At 36.9% G+C, this 21,437-nt stretch overlaps 1 protein-coding gene across 1 annotated transcript in view; it reads left to right on the forward strand.

The window, feature by feature from the left end:
- Positions 1-21,437, forward strand: part of PHF1 (PHD finger protein 1) — a 2,051,426-nt gene that overhangs the window by 1,184,324 nt on the left and 845,665 nt on the right. The window lies entirely within an intron of this gene.

Here is a 21,437-nt window from a genome sequence, read left to right on the forward strand (position 1 = left end):
GGTTTCCAATAGGAGCTGGTGTGCATCAGATTTCAGCTATGAGCTTACTGCAGTTTATACTGACAATACAGTACATTAGCAACCTGATAGTAGGGGACAGACCAACAAAGCTGCTATATGTAGACAATGTGACATTATAAGAAAACTCTAAACAGGAACTTCAGCAAGTGACAGGAGAATGGAATGCAAAACTGAAGGCACATAGGATGAAACAGAGTACAGACAAGGCAGTTTTCATGGCAGCAAATGAGTAAATCAGAATAAGCTGAAAATAAAGATAGAAGGGAAAACATTGGATCAAGTGAACAGCTTCAAGTATCCAAGAGGAGAGTTTAAAGAGAAGGGAATTCTGAATGAGAAGGTGAAAGCTAGAATCAGAGGCACTCACTGCAGCCTTTTGGCACAAAGTATCTGGGGTGGTGTGTGACAGAAGAATGCAAAAGAAGCTGAAAAGTGAGGTGTACAAAACAGTAGTGCAACCAGTATGTCTTTACGGTACAGGAACCTGGGCAGTGAAGGCAGAGTATCCGAGAAAGCTACAGGTGATGGATATGAAGTGCCTGAGACAGGTGGTAGGATGCACACTGTAGGGCTGATAAATGATTACGTCAGAGCAGAAGACTTCATTTGCAGAGAATGTCAAGAAGAACAGACTACAGTGGTTTGGGAACGTGTAGGAAAGCAGAAGACGATTTGGTGAAGAAAAGTTAGGAGAGATAGGAAGAAGGCAGTAGGAAACAATGAAATCCAGACAAGAGATTAATGAATTGCATCTGAGAAGACCTGCGACAGTCAGGCATGACTGTTGATGACTAAGGAAAGTTGCACTGAATTGAGAGAGGTGGCAACATTTGACACAACACTCCAACCCAGTGTAAATAAAAATAGGAAAAAGAGGAGGTTGATGATGATAGTGATAGTGATGTGGTGGGAACGGTTATTGGCAGGGGTGGAGGATTACACTGCTGTGCCCCCTGGATAAAGAGGTATTATTTAATCCTCCTTTGCTGAATTCCTTAAAAGACTGAAGAATGGAGAAAGTAAATGCACGGGGTTACCCATATCGTTAAACTACCTATGCCAAAATATAATAGAAACTTTCCTTCCAGTTCAGGTTCCTTTTATAGGAAACAAAGTAAACAATCAAGAAGTGTTAAGTATTATTAGTTTGTAGATGATGTTATTTTATAAGTGATAAATGCAGAGAAGATAATTTCAGTGTTGTGGAACATTTTAAGACCGTTTCATGTATTTTTCAGATATAAAATAAGTAAATATAATACAAAAGCTGTTGTGATAAACTGTGTACCCATGCATTGGTTCAGCAGTAGGATGTTATTGAGACATTATAAGATGAAGTATTGAGGTATATGAATTAAGAAAAGGATTGTGATATGTCAGCTAAGGCTCAGGGGGCAGAGACAAAACAGAAAATACAACCATTAAGAAATTGGAAGCTCTCGATTATGGATAGTAAGATACAAGCGGCGGAAATTAATTAGTTCTCCTAAGACATTGTGGATGACAGTTGAAGAGTTTTTTTTTTTTCGAAACACCTTTATTGTATTATCACTAGTGACATAGATGAATTTACATTTATGTAAAAGTAATCAAACTATATTAACAAACATTATACTTCACATATATTGCTGTATAGCATATAATCTAAGCAATATTACATAAATTGTTCAATTCCTGCCTTTTTTTTAAAACAAGAAACATCTTTATTAAAACCATCACTTGCTACATAGGCAGTCATACATTTATATAAATAAAAACAAACCACATTGACACAATTCTAGTTGCAAGCATTTTACATCACAAACCATACTGACATACTGCCAGTTGCAAACATTGCACTTCACTTACAATCTACCAAACCTTTCTCACTCAAACATTACATAGCTCATTTAAGTCTTGCTGCCTTTTAAACCTCATTCCTCCTCTGTATGTATTGTTCTCACAGTTCTCATTTTTTCCTATGTAGTTTGCTCCTACCCTTTTCTAAAGATCTCAATTTCAGTTGTTTTATCTTTGTTACTATGTTCACTACTTCCAGTATAGTTGGTTTGGATTTTAATTTCCATTTTCTAGTAAGTACTTTTTGGCAGCCACCATTATTAGTCACAGCAAGGTCTTACCATGTCTAGGCAATTCTGATTCTGTATCATAGCTCAGAAAAATCATGTCCCTTGTCAGACCAATCTGCCCACCCAACATCTCCGACAGTGCATTCCGCAGATAATCCTTAAAGTCTGCCAACTCACTGCACTCCTAGAAAATATGTGTTGGTTTAGTTCTTAGAATACTTTCTGCTACTTTATGGATATAATATTCTGTATGATTATTGTTATTTTCCTTAAAGGCCTCCATCGAAAATCCCAGTTTATCCTTGTTTCTTGAGCTTTCATCTTCATCCCTTTCCACTTTGAATGATAGTTTTCTGTTTGTGCTATGTATAGGAGTCTTAACTATGCAGCTCTGAAATAGACAGTTGATGAGGAGTTTAAGGAATTTATTTGGGAGCAGAAGATGGTAAAAGTTAAGTGGGACAAGCTGATTCTCTCCATAGAACAATGTGTTTAATGGTTACTTGATTTGAATGAGTGCTTTAAGGCTACAAAGTTAAGACCCATATACTAAACTCAAGTAGATTATAAATGTTAGTGGAAAAGGCTGATGCTGAAATGGGGAAATTAAAATGATAAAGTAAAACTAGGATTTTGGGTGCAAGCCTTTAAAGAGAATAAAATAACTATACTGAATATTATATCCATAAAGTAGCAAAAGGTATTCTGAGAATTAAGCCAGCATGGAAATGGAGATTTTATCAGTATGGATATTTGCAATTAGGGATATTGAAAATAAGAAGGGGTTAGATTTTACTAGAGGAAGTTAACAAAGGAATCAGTGTATTAGGAGCAAATAGCTAAGGAGGGAAGGTAATTGACTGGGCTAAATACTATGTAGGAGTTTGGACTTCAGGTCAGAGACAGGTTTCCCTGTCAGGGATTAATGGCATAGTATAGTTGAAGAGAAGGGAATAAGAGTGTGCTAAGTGAAAGACTAGCCTAGCTGAGTATTTAGTTGAGTCTAGAACAGAAGATGAGGTTAGCATATAATGATCAAGGTGTCTCCTTCACAGGTACAACGTTTTTGGGGTTGATTCTCAATTTTGGTCACTGTCTGGTTACTGGATAGGCATGTAATAATCTGCTGACTGACTACCTAGTCTGTGGAAAGGGGATGATCAGCACTACATATAAAGTATTGTATGGTAACTGTAAACATCAGTCAGAGGTAATTAGAAAAGATTGGGAAAAGAGAACATAAGTTACAAAGTAATAATGGGAATAAATCTAAAGGGTGCCCAAGTATGCAGCAAAGTCCAGAAGCTTTTGAAGACTTTCATGGAAGTGCTTGCGTAAGTGTTTTTATACCCAAGTAGACTTCAGAGTATTTTTCCTCTGGTAGATCACAGATGTGGAGAAGTGATTGGATGAGACAGGAAACTGGGAATATTTTTTTGTGGGGAGAGGACTCTTAACAAGTTGTTGGATTTTAGAAATTTCCTACAGAGTACTTTGGTAGAAATGTTGAAAAGAACATTTACTAGTTACTAAGGCAATTATTGTATTGAGGTGGGAAATAGGATCTAAATTGCTTAGGCATAGTAAGGCCTTATTAAGTTTAATGTAGTTGGGGGCAAAAAAGAAATCGCTATAAAAAGGAAATAAAAATCATAACCGATCAGTGTGGAAGCTTTGAATATTGTAAAGGAGATAGAAGAACTGGAGACAGGATCTTTAGAGAAAGAAAGGAGCAATTTTTGCAGAATTAAGTGCAATTTGTGGGAACAGTACATGTTGAATAATGAAAACATACATACAAATGTATATATGAGTGTGTGTGTGTGTGTGTATATATATATATATATATATATATATGTGTGTGTGTGTGTGTGTGCGTGCGCGTAGGTACTGTACATTGGTAAAGGAAACTCTTATTATGAGTTGTTTTCTTTTCTATTAATGTATGTATATCCATGTTGCAACTTAAAATGTGATGGTTTTATAAAGATAATTAAAAAATGTCCAAGGAAATTATAGCTCTGCTTTGTTCCCTCCTTATTAGGCCTATCATTGAACATAATGTCCCTTTGGCATATAATTCACTTAACAGTTTCCTCACCAATATCAACCCAGGTGTCAGTATTTTAGCTACTGTGATCAACTAAAAGCTCTGTTCCTGTAATCAGTGCCATACAGGCTCCATAGGGTTAAACCCTGCTTAGTCTTCCATGCTGCGAATGATCTCACGCTCTTTGAGCTTGTATACCTAAACAGAATCAGTAATACCGTAAACAACTGCTCTAAAGACCTAAGTCTATATATGTATACTACAGCATCCAGAACATCAGATGGTGTGGCACTGCAGGTAGCTAACCCAGTATATCTCCCATTTCTGGAATAGGCTACCCTTACGTATCAAATAGAGTATTTAAAACCAGACTGGATGACTGGATGGGCGATCGCAATTTTTCACTCAGGATATAGGGGGAAAATTTAATTAATGCATGATATTGTTGGTTTCCAGCTAACACTGGGTGGTCTGGTTCAGTTCTTGATCATGCCGTTATCCATAAGTTTTTTTTAACACCTGTATTGAATTATCACTTGTGACATAGACAAATTTACATTTATATAAAAGTAATCAAACTGTATTAACAAAATCCCCGTTTACAAACATTATACTTCACATTTATTGCTGTATATCATATAAACTAAGCAACATTACATAAATTATTCAATTCCTGCCTTTTATAACAAGAAACATCTTTATTAAACTGTCAGTTACGACATAGGCGATCATACAATTATATAAATGAAAACAAACCACACCGACAAAGTCCTAGTTGCAAGAAATTTACATCACAAACCATAATGACACACTCCCAGTTGCAAACATTATACATCACTTATAATCTACCCAATCATTTTCAGTCAAACATTACATAGCTCATTTAAGTCCTCCCTTCTTTTAAACCAAATTTCTCCCCTGTATGTATTGTTTCCATAGTTCCCATTTTTCCTTTGTAGTTTGCTCCAACCATTTTCTAAGTATCTCAATTCCAGTTGTTTTATTGTTAGTATATTCACTACTTCTAGTATAGTTGCTTTAGATTTTGATTTCCATTTTTTAGTAATTGCTTTTTTTTTGAAAGTCACCATAATTAGAGACAGCAAGGTCTTAACCATGCCTAGGCAGTTTCGATTCTGCATCACAGCTGAGAAAAATCATCTCCCTCGTCACACTAATCTGCCCACCCAGCACCTCTGACAGTGCGTCCTGCAGGGAATTCTTAAAGTCCACCAACTCACCACACTCTCAGAAAATGTGTTCCCAATTACATCTTTCCTCCCTGTCACACTTCCAACATTTGCTGTCTACTTGAGGAAAACTTCTTTGGAGTCTACTTGGGGTATAAAATGTGTAAACATTTCCGAGAAAAACTCCTAAATCTTCTAGATTTTGTTGCATATTTGGAAGGAGACATATGTATATCCTCCTATTGTTTTTTTGTGAATTGCTTATCCAATCTCTCTTCCCAATCCTTTCTAACCTCATCTAATCGATTCTTATAGTTATCATGCAATATTTTATATACTCTACTAGTTATTAATTTTTTAATGATAGCTTATCTTCTAGATTCTACTGAAAACTCTACCAGTGCTGGTCTTTCGTTTAGGACCCCCTGTTTCTTTCTCTTTGCCTCTACTCTGATATCAATTCTTGATATGGGAGGCAGTCTAAGCTGCAGTCCAAATAAATTCTTGACATTTTGCCATTCTGTCATCTTTACCTGTCTAGTTATTTGCTCCCAATACCTTGGTTCCTTTGCCAGTTTTCTCCAATAAATTCCAGTTACCTCTTGTATATATCCATGATTGCAGGCACCCCTATCAGCAGAATCTCCTTTCTCCATTCCTTGTTGGTTTAGTTCTTAAGATACTTTCTGCTGCTTTGTGGATATAACATTCTGTATGATTATTATTCTCCTTAAAGGTCTGGATCCAAAATCCCAGTCTCTCCTTGTTTCCTGAGCTTCCCCCAGTTTTATCATCATCCCTTTCCACTTTGAATTAGAGTTTTCTGCTTGTGGTATGTATAGGAGCCTTAACTGTGTAGCTCTGAAATACCCCTTCAAATCGGGTAATCTCAATCTGCCCTGTTTTACTGGAAGAATCAACATATATCACTTGACTCTTGCCATCTTCCTTTCCCAGATAAAGTCCTTCAGCTCTTTATTAATTGCTATCCACAACTTCTCCTCTGGTTGATAAAAATATGCCTGACCTATGTATAAAACTAATGTGACTAAAAACATTTTAACTGCATCATATTATCCATATAACAAACTATTTTCTCAGTTTTTGTGTTATCTTTTAGTTTCTTCCAACATGTTAGCTGCTACACCAGAATCATTTTAATCCATTTTCCTAAATATTTCATTTTATCATGTCCCCGTAAATATGGATATTGCTGAACCAAATCATGTGTGGGTACATAATTTACCACTATTGCCTTTGCTTCATTAATTTTGTATCCCAAAAAGATCCAAAAACTGTCTGAGAATATTCCACAACACTTTAATGTCTCGTTCTGGTTTTGTTAGGTATAAAATAATATCTTCTGCAAACAAAGTCAGATGTTCTTACCATACTAATTATATCCTTGAAATTCTGAGTCCCTTATTTTCTTTGCCAGTGGTTCCAAATATAATGCAATTAACAAAGGGGAAAGAGGGCACCGTTGCCTGGCTCCTCTGCTCAAGCAGAAATTTGTCATAGAGGACCCTACTCACTTTAATTTTTCACCTCCGATTCTTCATATATTCTCCTAATAAGCCTTATCATTGTTTTTCAGGAAATGCAAAGGCTTCCATTGCCCTACTAATAAAGTCCCAGCTTACTCTGCCAAATGATTTCTCTGCATCAAGACCCACCAACAACAAGGGTATTTTCATATGTTCTGCTTCCCTCTGGATTACCAGTGTTCTGTTAATGTTGTCAGATGTTTGCCTCCCCTAAACAAAACCACATTGATCCATATCTATCGGTTTTGGCATTACTTTTGCCATTCTTTTAGCCATTACAGACATGACCACTTCATAATAATGGTTTAGTATTGAAATGTTTTTGTATGAAGCTGGATTTTTATCTTCTTTAGGTATTACACTGCTTTCTTCCAGGATGTTGGTACTCCTCTTAAAATACTGTTAAACAAAACCTTCCAGATTCTTATCAGATTTTCCCTCCTAGCTTCCACACTTCCACAGGAATACCATCTATACTCGGGGACTTTCCTGTAGATTGGTTATACATCACAATTTTTATCTCATCTCCTCCTATCCTAACTGTTAGTAATTGAGCCTCATCTACTTCTAATCTTGGCATATTTAATTCTTCCATAAACATTTGCATTTGTATCTTTTCTTGATTTCTATATTTGTCTTCTTTATACAGACTCCCATAGAATTTCCTAAATATTTCTAATACGTCTACAGGATCTCTTGTTACCTTCCTTGTTATACGCTCCCTAAGCTTGGCGAAACCCCTTTCTATTTCTGTTGCCTGAGTCATTATGCTAAAAGATTTTGTGTGCTGGTGGTGTTATCAAAAAACAGTTGCTTAACAACAGTCTTGCTAAACTCACGTATATAATAGAAGTAATCCCTTATTTTCTGTTTAGCATTCTGCAGTTGATCCTCCTCTTGTTCTGTGGGATAACTTGGATGCTAGTTCTGTGGGATAACTTGGATGCTGACTTGTCTAAGCATGGGCTAAACTCCTGGGGACTTGTCTAAGCATGGGCTAAACTCCTGGGCTAGACTTATAAGGGCCTCGGGGCCAATAGCCTAGTAACGTCCTATGATCCTATGTGAGATTCGCCCATTCTGAAGTACTTTAACATTTGTCAGTCCCTCTAAATAATTCCTGTTACTTCTTAACCATAACTCGATTTCTTTTATTTCCATCCTATTTTTAAACTCCACCTTAATTTTATCCCATGCCCTAGCTATATTTTCAGAAGTAACTTCTATCTTCTTAAGTAGCTCCTGAATAATCTCCACTATCCATTCCTTAAATTCCTGTGTTTTCAGCAGGTAGGTGTGAAGGTACCATTGTCTCATTGTTATTTCATTACCCTGTGTTTTTATTTTAGTTATTATTGGTGCATGATCTGAAATAGCTATTGTGTGCATATCAAGACCTTCAATTAAATGCACATGTTCATGTGAAATATAAATTCTGTCTAACCTAGCCCAGTTTTTATATCTTGGGGAATAACATGTAAATTCACTGCAAACTCCTGTTACTGAATTCACATCTTCCATGGCAAATATTTTCATAAATTTTTTCAAAAATCTACCCTCCTTTGTTGTACTTTCCCTTCCTGGGCCACCCAGACACATCTTCACTGCTGCAAATTAAACACCAGTCCCCATGTACAAGTAATATTCCTTGCTGAAAACTGATTATTTCTCGCAGAATTTTCTTGAGCTCCATTATAGCAGTTTTAAGTGGAATATAAATACATGCCAGTGTAATCCTCCTCCCCCCCTGCCAGTAGCCACTTAACACTACAAATCTGCCATTATTATTATCTTCTATCACTGTTGGAGCTCCTCTTGGAATTAATATAAGTACTTCTCTTTTCCTTTCTCCCAGATATTCCACTGAATAACCATCCTGAAAGCCTTTCTTTATCAAATTCACATGTTCAGTTCCTTCCAAGTGTCTCCTGTAACATAGCTATTTGCACTCTATATTTTAATGTAGTTCACTATTCTTTCTTTTTTGTATTTATCTGTGAGACCATTGACATTGAATGACATTACAGAAAGCATCATTTTATTAAAACGTTATTATTCCCACCTTTTATGTATAACACCTTTTTTGTTAAATGTGTAGTTCCAGCTTTTGTGCATACACTGTTTGGCAGGTTGAACTTTTGTATAGTTGTTTCTTGTCGTATCCATTTGAGCCTATGTCACATCTTACAAAACATTTTGTTTTATTAAAAGCCCTCAAACAAAAAAAAAACAAACACACAACCCCCAGTACCCCCTAAAACCTATTCATTTAATACTAACACACAAAACTATGTACATCTGTGAAAATAGGTGAAGGCTGCCACCCTAGCCAGATAGAATTTTGTAGATAATTTTGTCATTTGTAAATATTAATGTAAGCCACAGGCATGTTCTCTTAAATCTGAAAAGACTGTAGTGGATGTAACAACAGTGCAGTCTGCTGTAACAAAGCTGATAAGTCAAGCATTGTGAAATTCTTTGATCTAAACCTCGGAGCCGAGATGTCTAGAGGGAGGCATTCTGCCTATTGTTTTGAAGCCAAAGATAATGGCTAGAATTTACATGTATAATTTCTTTTATTGCTCTGGCTTCCTGACCAGCTGCAAGATCAAAAGGGCTGTTAACCTCTGAGTTCTGTTAGCCTGGGAACCAGAAAGAAATGATGTAATCTGAAATGAATCAGTGGTACTGTGTTATCAATTTAAGGAGAGATAGAATGATAGCATTGAGCATTTGTCTTGAGGACATCCAACCACTCTGCCTGTGTCTGTATGTAAGTAGGATCTTAGACTTTAGTGTTTCTCTTAGAAATAGCTAGGAAATCGGAAGATTAGATTCATTTTTTTTCTCCCTATTGATGTCAGAACTTTTCTACTGTATTATCTTAAGCATTTCTCTGTGATCTCTGAACTCTTGACTAGCACTGTGTAGTAAGAAGTATTGTCTTGTGTTTTTATTATTTATTATTAAATATTTGTAAACCTTTCAAATGTGGCTGTTTTGTGTAGAGATAATTTAAGCTCTAGAGTACATTGCATGTATATAGTGATACTGTCCAAGTCAATCCAAGTAAGCCTTGAATGTTCAGTTGCACTTGCCATTTAGATAATAATATTGCTCAATATAATTGGACACCCTTTCATAAGGCCCTTTTGGTAGCTGATAAGTATTAGTGGGTGGTGGCAGTGTTTTCTACCGTATAGTCTGGGTAAAAGAGGCACAGCTGGAGACTCTGTTCCAGCCTTCCCCAGCAGTTTCTGTGTGGTTGTATAATAACTCTTATCTCAGTGTGTGTGTGTGTGTGTGTGTGTGTGTGTGTGTGTGTGTCAGCTACTCGGGCAGGGACACTAAGCACTGGTTGGACAGAGAGGGTGCTGGAGGTTTTAGCTTGCCCACTAGGCTGCGATCTGGACCCTATAGCTGTGCCAGTGGAGAGTCTTATTGGGGACCAGGAAAGAAAGGGAGAAACCAGCCCCAGACTGACTGTGATCTCTGTGTGCTCTTAAGGGAAATTGTACTTTACTGTGTGTGTATTTATTATCCATTCCCTATATGGATGCCCCTCACTGGTGTTCGTGGTGAGGATTGAGGCTCCTTGATTGCTGGGTCAGTGCACGGGCATCACAACATCTTCAAATATTGACGTTTTACCAACTAATACAAACAGATGTCTCCAAACTGACAGCCACAGTCACAGACTAGAATTAACCTACAAGAAAGATTATCCATGCTAAGACACATGGTGCATCCCATGCTTCTACTAAGTGCTAATGGGTTTTGTCTTATCTTTATAGCTCTCCCAGCTGGGAAAACTGCAGAATGCTTTCAGAGAACATTATGTCCTAGCCAGTTTCTCTTTTCTTTTTTCTAGCCAGTCACTCTCTACCAGACTGTAACAATTTTCTGTCCATCAGATTGTCTCCATGGAGACATAAGAACCAGATAATCAATTTCTCATTATAAGATTGTCTCCATGGAGACATGAAAACCAGACAGTCCATTTCTCTTTTATCAGATTGTTTCCATGGAGACATGAGGGCCACATACAAAATTCCTACTAAGGATGCATTAATTTGCTTGAAAAAATTCCTCATAATATTTAATATTCTTTTTCATTTACTTGCTTTCTCTTAAAACGTGGTACAAAATCATTCTAATGTCCTTAATCCAATCAAGGACGTCGGGAGGCATACTGACTGTATGCAGTTCAGTACAGTGTTTGTGGAGTGAGGGTAGAATATGGCAGGCATTAGAACCCAGGAGAAAAAATTTAAAACTTCAGAATATAAATAAAATAAAACGATAACAGCAGATGCAAATGCCGTAATTAAGACTGCATAGTAATTTGCAGTTCATCAAGCATTTGCATGCTTAGCATTTTTTAGTTAATGGGTGATAATTGCCCAGTTAGCACAGTCCCGTTAGGTAGGGAGAAATGTGTGAAATTTAACCGACTTCATGGTCCTTTGATGTGGCTTTCCTTTCATCTATTAGCCAATACTGTGGATGGGAGTGAAGATGATGTGTCACTGATGTCAGCAACTGCAGTTTTGCAGGTGGGCTTAGGGGCAAGAACCATATGGTGAGCGCAAGTTTAAACTAATATGTGAATGTGCCCTACCTGGCTTAAAAATACAAATTAAAATAAAAATACACCAAACGCCCTTTCCTCTGAATCCTATTTGCTGACTAACTTAGCACCATTGCTGTTTGCCACAAAGTAATAGATAAAGATGTCATTTACCTACTACTTCCATTACTACTTCCATTTTTTGCAATAGTATCAAACTTGCTAAAGTTTGTAAGCCTCATTGATTCACTGTAAAAGTAAAAGATCTGTCAAAGGAAAAGGTGAAAATGCAAGGCAAAATTGGGGACTTCTGAAAGCATGTCTCTAAAATGCTTTATTTTGCCTTGAGGAATAACAATTTTACTATTAAAATATCAGAATGGCGCTTTACATTTTAAGTTCCTAGAGTTTTCCTCTTACCTGTCATCATGTGAGATTAGATGCACAGGTGGAACCGCATAACAGCAGAAGAACCGAGACTAAGACCAAAACCGCAATTATTAACTTGTTTGTTTCAGGATTCTCCACTCCTTTGCTCAGGAATTCTGGATAAAGCATAACAAATTACCAAAAAATCAGGACAAATTTATAAACTTAGAAAGTTGCAAGAATAAGCAGGTTTTATATTAGTATGCTTTATTTTGGAAGGATATAAAGTCTGAAACTTGAATGAGTGTCATTATTTGGGGACTTGTTTTTGACAAAAGACCACATTTTTTGGAGGAATAAACCAAAACTTGTAAGACAAAAATCTTTGACATTCTGCAAAATTCTGGACATTTAAGAGGTGTGCCTGTATGCAGGGAGAGCAAGGAAAAACAGTCTATGCTTGCCTGTTATTGAAAAGGAGGTGCATGTTCTCTTTAAGCCAGTTTTAACATCATATCATGTTGATGACTTTTGAGCAAAGTGGTAACAATTTCTTGTTTCATATGTAATTTTGAACCCTTCATGCCATAAGCAATAATAATCTAACTTATCCATTAAAAAAATAGGGAAGTAAATCTATTGGACTGATTTCTGCGGTAATACATATCTTTAAGGAACTATCAATATAGAAGGGGAATCAGAATTACACAGATGTTTTGTTTCTTCACTTCTGGCCCTGGATTGTGGTCGGTAACAGTTAATTTACATCCTTAAATAAATTAATTAATAAAGAAAAAATGCTCATAAAGCTTACAAAGTGTCCCCCCCACAGTTTTAGGCTTTGGTAGTGAACTCCCATATAGTGATGTTCTATTTTTACTTTTGTAAAGCAGGTCATTTGCTTCAGTTAAGTATTTTTTAAAGAAATGCAGTTTGAGGAAGTGGAAGTAATGGAATTTGAAACACCTTGGTTTCCTTGCTACAGCTGGTGGATTGCATGCTTATTTCTTTTTACTTTGTCAGAACTTTTTTTTTTCTAAGTCGTTAGTACTTTTAGCTACTTGGCCACAGCTGCATTTATCTGCACGATGTGGTAGAGTTTAATAACTAGCATTTGGCCATGTGCCTTTCTTTTCTCTAGTATCATTGTAGGGTTTGTGTATGTTTCAGTGGTCTGCGGCCTGATTGTCCCTTAGTATCTTTTGACCCTTTCTGCAGCTACCCTTCAAAGCAGGTATCAATTGCTTGGAGGCTACCTTTGCATTCCATCCTCCATGGCTTGTCAAGAAAGCCTGACAGCATGGCTCTGGCAGTAGCTTAGGGAAAGAGAAAGGTTGAACAAAACAGAGCTGACAGAAGACAACAGTGTGTCAGTGAAGGAAAACTGGCTTGCGGACAGCTGGGAGAAGCCAATTAGCAAACAAAATGGCCAAAGGAATAAGTAAGCAATAGTTTCTTAATCAAGACAGAAAATATCAGTTTTTCCACCTTTGAGCAAAAAGTTGAGAACTAAGGTAAGGGTTCCCTGTAGAATTGACCAAATAGTGCCTGTTGAAATATTAGTGAAGTATTTAAAAATTGTCTTTTATTTTGGGATTTGTGCCTGATTCATGAACAAACAAGTTGATAGCTACAGTGGAGGTTCTCTGTAGCAGCCACCTGAAGCAGCTCATAGGTTTGTAGGAGTTACAAGACAGGAGAGTCAAAAGACTGCATTCACCTTGCCTATGAACACCCTTAGGTTTTACCTCTTTCTTGGGAAGGGCAAAATCAGGTCATTCCAGGAACAAATTTATGGGATCCCATCCAATCATCCTGGATAAATTTGTAAGGATGCTATGGTGTCACATTGTTAAACTTGCAGAGAATGCCTGCTCCAGAGATGAGGTAAGCATGGGACAATAAATGTGTTCCTCCACGTTTTCTTTATCTGTTGTTGAAGGTCTAGATCTGATGTTCTTGTGTTGGTGGAATTATTTGATTCTCTGAGATTCAGGAGAGTATTCTGTATTTTTGGTCTTAGAATGAATGCATCTACAGAACATGCTCCTTTATGATGATATTGAGTGCAAGAGATATAAGAGCTGACAGGCAAGGGATAACATTCTCTGGGGTAAAGTTTGCCCTGAATTTGTCTGCTGCTGTGTTAGCTGGTCATAGTGGGTAGTGTCATTTTGAATTAGTTCCAGACACTGTTGGGTGTTGTCTATTGGTTTTCTAATATAGATGCAGAAGGAATTATGGTCATCCTTTGCTTCAGAAGTTAATTTAAGTTTGTGTTAAAATTTACATTCCATGCTGTCCCACATTGAAAGGGTCTAACATGCATTCATTCTTATGATTTTTAAATAAATAATCATGGGTAGTAAAACTGAATCATATCAGTTCATCAAAAATACTTTCTTGAGTGTGAAGAAACAGTTATTTGCCATCTTCTATCCTACCTAGTTGAAATTTAGTAAGGGTTCTATATTATTTTCTACATTGTCAGACATAGTGTTCCATATTTTGAAGATGGAAAGTTGATAAATAAGGAAGACGGTTGATGGAAGAAAGCACAAGGTGGGATGAAACTGATCACATTAAAGTGACCATTGCTGTGACTTGTTAGGGGAGGTGGGACAGAACTTGGTGTCGTAAAGTTCCATGCTGAAATACATTACATTGATTGTTCTTTCATTTTTTTTCTGGCAGAAAATCAGATAATCTGTGGGTAGTGGTTAACAGATTTAATACTGCCCACAGCACAATACATTAATATTCATTTCTTCTTTTATTTTTTATGACAATCTACAAGGGGGTGCCCTATAGCAACAAGAGGAAGTATATTATTGTAACTTTTATGTTTTTTTTTATCTTCTCAATGAAATATCAGAAGTATAAACTACTGTCAAGGGTACAGGTTTTGAGTATTTCCACCATCTATTGTGCAACTCTCACTTGGCTAGACAGTGCACTAGGGTCTTCAATGAAACAAGGCAGTTGTGCCCAGTGGGATTACCTGGTTAAGTGATGTATAAAATAAAAATAAATGCAGGTACCATTTTTTGATGACGGGTAATATTCATAAACAAACATTTACAAGATCACTTCTGAATTATTAGTGATGTGGTTTGCTGGGGTGAACAGTATCTGTCAAAGAACAGCATGAACGTTACATTTGTGATTTCTTCACAGTCGGACATAGTGCACCATCTCAGAAGATGCACAGTCTGTGTTATCACTATGTACATTTTTATACCCAAATGTCTTATTAGAACTCCCTGAATTTTTTGTTGTGAACTGCCTTCAGGGAACTGACACATGATCTCTTGCATACAACTGGTAAATCCAGCATTTAAGAGGTGTGGTTTTGTTACAATTTGGCTCTGTGATAAAAGGAGGAGGAATTTCCCCTTTTCCTTAAGAGATTCAAGGTTCTGCATCTGAGTAGGAAGATGTAGGGATGGATAAAGTTTTTTCCCCTCAGATTTCTGATTCAGACTCTGAAGAGAGCTCAATGATTCTGCCAGTGGGGGTTTAACTTTCTGTGAGACTATTGTAGAGTGTGCCAGTGTTTACAGTAGGGGAACACTGAAATTTGTCAGTCCATCATAAAATACTATGAGTTGGTACAAAAGGACTTGCCAGAGCCTACACCCATTCCTGGCATTCTGTCTGCTTTAGAGGATGTGTGTGTTTTCCTGATAGATGGCCAGCTGCCCCTAAACAGGCAGATAGGATGTATAAAGTTCCTCTGTCTTTTAAATGTTCTAAATTATTCCCAAATCTGGCCCAGCAGCTATAGCTTTAGTTGATTCCATGGCTGCTAAGCACTTAGTTAATTCCAATCTTACTCTTTCTGATAAGGATAAGAAAATTGTTGAGAGGTATGGGGAAAAACGTGTATACTTTTACAACTTTGATTTTTAAAATTTTGAATCGTCAGGAGTATATGTTAAAGCTTGTTTTGACAAATTATGAAAGGATGAATGTTCTATCTGCAGTTTATTCTTGTGGGGAAAAAACTTCTTTAAATAACTTGTTTCTTCTACTGCCCAGGTTACTACTCGTTGGTTACAGAATGTGTATATGACTGTTGATACTTCTTCCAGGACCATGGTCACTGGTACTGTTTTGAGGAGGTTTGCATGGCTGCATTCTGAGAACCTCCCAGACGATGTTAAAAATGAAATTTTAAATTCTCCGTTGGATAGAAGATTAGTCTTTGGCAGCTCTGCTACAGAGGTGATAAAAAAATGTGATGGCAGGGCAAAGTAATCCAGGGAATCTCTAAGATTTTTCAGTCCTCCTTTAACAAATTTTCAAGGGATTTTTTATCTCCTCATTCATTTTTGGCAAAAATGGATTAAACAACCTCAACTTTCAGGTAAATAGACATTTAAAAATAAATGGCAAAAGAGTTCCAAAGAGTAGACTTGAATTTCCCAAAACCAGGGATGGTCTGGCAGGTGTGTTACAGCAGGCTTTGTGAAACTTCCCATCCTGGCCCCTTTTTTCTTTCAGAAAGTCTGAATCTCTGTTTTCTTCTTTGGCAGTAGATTGTTTCAGGCAAATTGTTTCTGAAAATCATTCATGAACGTCACATATGGCAGTGGGAGGAAATTCCTCCTTTCCAGAGGGTCTGGTCTTTCCTCTTCCCCTATATCGGACTCTTTTGTTTTCACTTGTTCTTCATCACATCCTTGTTCATCCAGACTTCGAATGGTTCATAAGATTTTGTTTGTCTGGATAACATTATCAGTTCTTTGCCATGCCCTTTGGACTATCCATTGCACCAAGAGTGTTCACAAAGTGTCTAGCACCAGTTACAGCTCATTGCAGACTACATGATATCCACATTTTTCCATATTAAGCAGACTTGCTTATCTTTGCAGTATCTGTTCAAGGTGTCAGGAATCTCTCTCAGGTGAGAGATCTTCTACACAGCTGGTATTCCAAGAGAACATTCAAAAGTCTTTCTTCCATCCCACACACGGGATTGTGTTCCTGGGATGTAAACTAGACACCTCAGTTCAAAGAGCTTTTCTTCCACCAGAAAAATATACCTTTATTTAGATCTGCCTCTGAGGTTTTCCACTCAAAACTGGGGTATAGCTCTACTGGGATGAAGTCTGCAAAAATTTAAATGAAAAGGTATTTTGTTTTTTGACCCATGAAATGAACTTTTTGGGATTAAATGTTCATGCTGCTTTATCCTGGCATATGGTTGTTAGTGTTCCATTCAGAGAGTAGTGTTGTGAAAGGGGAATAGCTTGGTTAGCAGTTTATGAGAGTGGGTGGACAGCAATGTACTGATGTGAGTGTGACTTGTTGGAGGGCAGCAGCCTGGGAGATGCGAGTACAAATCTGAAAATCCTGGCTACACCCCTGAATCCAATCATTTCTGCATGCAAGAATGAGAAAAAGCACATAAATTTTTCTTTTGTGATGCTTTTTAACCATTTTTTTACATTGCAGTGCTAACGTTTCTTAAAACTGAACAAGAAGAAAGAGGGGAAGGGAGAAAAAAGAGAACAGCAACACCTATTTAGAGCTCTCGTTACACTTAAAAATAACTAAGAAAACCTTACTTTATAGCATGCAAAGAAAACCATACACCACAAAATAGTACTATTAAGAAAAAATATGTTCTCTTTACGTATAGTTAACTATATCCCATCTCTTCCCCTCCCCAAAGCATTTTTCTCAACATTAATGACATGAAGTAGGGTATATACTTTAGAGTCCCCACAAGTCCAACAAAGTCTGAAAAAGTCCAGTATTTCCAGATTTTCTAGTTCTGTCATATTTTACAAATATAATTATTGCATTGTAATCCCACATTGTTACTGGTTTTATTACTGTTCATTTTCATCTCCCAAATTATGTCTCTGCTTCATTTCCAATGTACTTTCTATTCTTCTGGTGAACTGTCATGCTCCCTTCCTTCTCTCCAAAATTTTATTTATTTAGTTTATTTATTTGTCATTTGTTAACCGTGTTAGTCCAACTGAGCTAGTGGCCTGTTTTCAGTGGAGACCCATGGGGAAAAGCTCCAGACAGTTATTACAAAGTTACATAAAGAAAAACATCTTGACAATGAAGTTGTATGCAAACAATAATGTGCTTTACATGGGAACATTAGAAATTGACAAAAGGCCTGAGAATTAAGTTTACATAAACATTACAATAATGTGCATAACATGCAGTACAGAAGTTAGAAATTCCTTTTTTTTTCTTTTTTTTTTTAATCAACAAAAAGAGAAGGTGATGCCAATGAGATAAGACACTTGCAATAGGTGGGTGTTAAAAGTGTGAGAGGTAGTAAGATGAGATTTAAGTGGGATCAGTTTCCTTTGAAACATTGGAAAAGGTTTTACATGTGCAGTCTGTCTGTGATCTTTATTACGCGATAAACAAGAAGTAGAATCTGCTGCTGTTTCAAAACTCACGTTTTGTTGTAGTAACCTGTGCATTTCCTCCTTAGCATGTACTTCATCAAAAAATGATTTTGTCCCTCCAGGGAAGAATATCTTTAAGACAGCTGGGTACAGCATTCCCTGAATAGTGGAATGAATTTGCTCCTCTTCTGCCTGATGTATCATTCTCCATAAACACTCTACTGTCTCCCACTTTTAGTGTTTTGTCCTTCTTGTTCCTCACAGCATGTACTAGTCCACACCGACACCAATGTTTAAAATACTTGTTTATTCCACGAAAAAACACAGTTAAGACCACAGTTGAGCGCTTTCATCTAGGTTAATTAGACTTCATCAGAACAGTTCCATTGCAATTTTACTCAGTTTAAATAGCTTTTTGAAAACGAATAGGGTTATACGTCATAACTACAATTCCATATTTAAAGTGCCAGTGTGCATTATATGTTAAAACCATCCTTCTTAATTCATATATTAATAACATAGTAATATGTACTTGATTATATTTTTTTGTATTTTTTTGTATTTTTTTATATTTTTTTGTTTCTTTATATGAATGACAGTAGGTAAAAAGTGCTGTTAATAAAAATGAATTTATGTATATAAAATTCATAAAAAATTCATAAAACATGTTAATAAGTAACTTTTGAATTAGTGCTTAATGACCTTCTGGTGTTACATTTTTATACCAATACTACTTCATTAATTTACCAGGTTCTCTAACATAGGTTTTATGGATACATGTTCATTGAGCCCCGGGGGGGTGGAGGCATTTAACTTGATTTGCCACCTGGCCTCCAGCTCACCTAGTTTAGGTGAGCTGGAGGCCAGGTGGCAAATCAAGTTAAATGGAGGAAACTACGATAGTGTTACTTTCAGTCAGAATAAGACTTGGCCACTGTCCATAACATCCATAGTCCCTCCTTATCAAGTATCCCTGGGTAAATAATTTCAGAGGTGAACTGTGAGAACTCGGAGAGTGTGTGCAGCAGAGTTCAGCTCTGAATCCAGTGCTCTTCATACTGGTGAAGGACTTTGTTACCAAAAAGATCAAGGGGACAGGTCCACAGAGCTAAAGTATGTAGATGAAGTGGCATCTCAAGCAAACTCTAATTTAGAACTTCAGCAAATGTTAGGGGAATGGAATACAAAACTGAAGGCACATGGGATGAAACTGAGTACAGTCAAGACAATTGTCATGGAAGCAAATGGGGGAATCAGAAGAAGCAGAACACTGAGATAGAAGAGAAAGTAGTGGAGCAAGTTAACACTATCAAGTATCTGGGAGGGGTAGTTAAGGAAAAAGAGAAGCCTGAATGAGAAGGTCAGAGTTAGAAAGAGAGGGGCTGCAGCCAACGTATACTGAGTGTCAAGCATTGTGCGTGACAGAAGAATGCAAAAGAAGCTGAAAACTAAGGTGTACAAAACAGAGGTGCGACAACTACTACTGTGTGGTACAGAAACCTGGACAGTGAAGGTAGCACAGGTGAGGAAGCTAGAGGTAATGGAGATGAAGTGTCTGAGAAGAGTGGTAGAATGTACACTGTGGTTCAAATGAAGAAATGAGGACATCAGTGCAGTAACCAGAGCACCTCTAATTGCAGAGAATGTAAAAAAGAACATTGTTAGAAACAACTGGAATATTTTTTTGGATCCCTGAACTCATTTTTAATAGAATAGATGAACAGCCAACTTTTGTATATAAAACAGGAGATAATTTAAAAAATATTTTTGAACAGAATGCTCTGACACATCTTAGGGTTGGTACCTCTCGGGGCACTACTAAATGTGGAGCTTATGGGCAGTGTAATTATATTTTGGAACAGGAAGGAATACAATTAGATAATATGCTAAAGAGTAAAATTACCTTTAGGCAAGGTAACTGTAACTCCCATCGTGTGGTTTATTTGGTGAAATGCCACACCTGTGGAACAACTGAACATACCCTTAGAAAAAGGATATATGAACATCTTTATGACATTAGAACTGTAAACATTAGGAATCCACTTTACAAACATTTATTGACCTGTTCCGATTTAAAAAAAAAATTTGAAGTTTGCTATACTGGATGAGGATGATTTGTGTTCCACTGGTGGCGCATGGGAGCCACGTTTAGAATACAGAGACCTCTACTGAAAGATCAAGTTAGATGCAACCCACAAACCTTGCGTTATTGATAATGTAACTATTTATTCCATTTTAAAGTTGAGATTTGTTAAGTTACAGAGTTGCTAATAGTTTCCTTTATTCTTCTTAGATACTGCTTTTGTAGATACTGATTTTTAGATTTTGCGTATAGTCATTTCCTTATACATTAAATATAATGTTTTTTTTTATATTCCTTAGTTTAATTTTAGGGGAGGTATGGTGTATTTTATAAATGAGTGCACTATTTATTACATTAATTTATTATTTGTAATTATTATTGCCCCTTTAACATATTAATGGATGTTTTAAATATTAATGATGTACATGGAACATATATGTAAATGTACTTGTGGATCAATTTACATTTTGCACTGATGAAGTATAGATTATTTTTTATGGACGAAAGCGCTTAGCCTTTTATGCAATACATTACATGGTGTGGAACTTCGTGAGGTTTCATGTGGTCACCGTTTTGTCCTAACTTACTCTGTACATTTTGTGCAAATTTAGATGTCCTGATAACCTGTAGATACAGACTGTCCGTACTTTGCATAGAGCATCCTGAGGTTGTAGGATTTAAAAAATGCGGTGGTGGTGCTATGGTAGCGTTGTCGCCTCACAGTTAGACGTTGCCCGTTCGATTCTCAGTTAGAGCGTCTTCTGTGTGGCGACATGCGTGAATGGGCATTCCTTAGTTGAAGGTTGTGCGTTAGGCCCGGCAAGCCAGCACGTAAAAATCTACTGCCAATCATTAGTGGACCGGAGTTCCGCTGTGGCGACCCCTAACCGGGAAAAGCCGAAAGACACAAACAAACATTCTGTAGAAATTAAAAGTGGAAGATTAATTCATTTCTTTTCTCAGTTGCAAGATGAGCTACAATCACTTTGCATATACTGTTCTTAAAAGCCATCAGTATAACTGTAATGGAAGTAGAGATTACCAAGTAAACAGTTGTAGTGGACAGATCTGTACAGTGAAAACATCATGTGCCATCAGACTTTGAGAATCACGTTTGTATGGTTGGCACTGTTAAGTTGTGCTGTAGATGTTGTC

This window comes from Protopterus annectens, chromosome 9.part0 (genome assembly GCF_019279795.1).
Source record: "Protopterus annectens isolate FY-2018-M chromosome 9.part0, PAN1.0, whole genome shotgun sequence".
Classification (NCBI taxonomy): Eukaryota; Metazoa; Chordata; order Ceratodontiformes; family Protopteridae; genus Protopterus; species Protopterus annectens.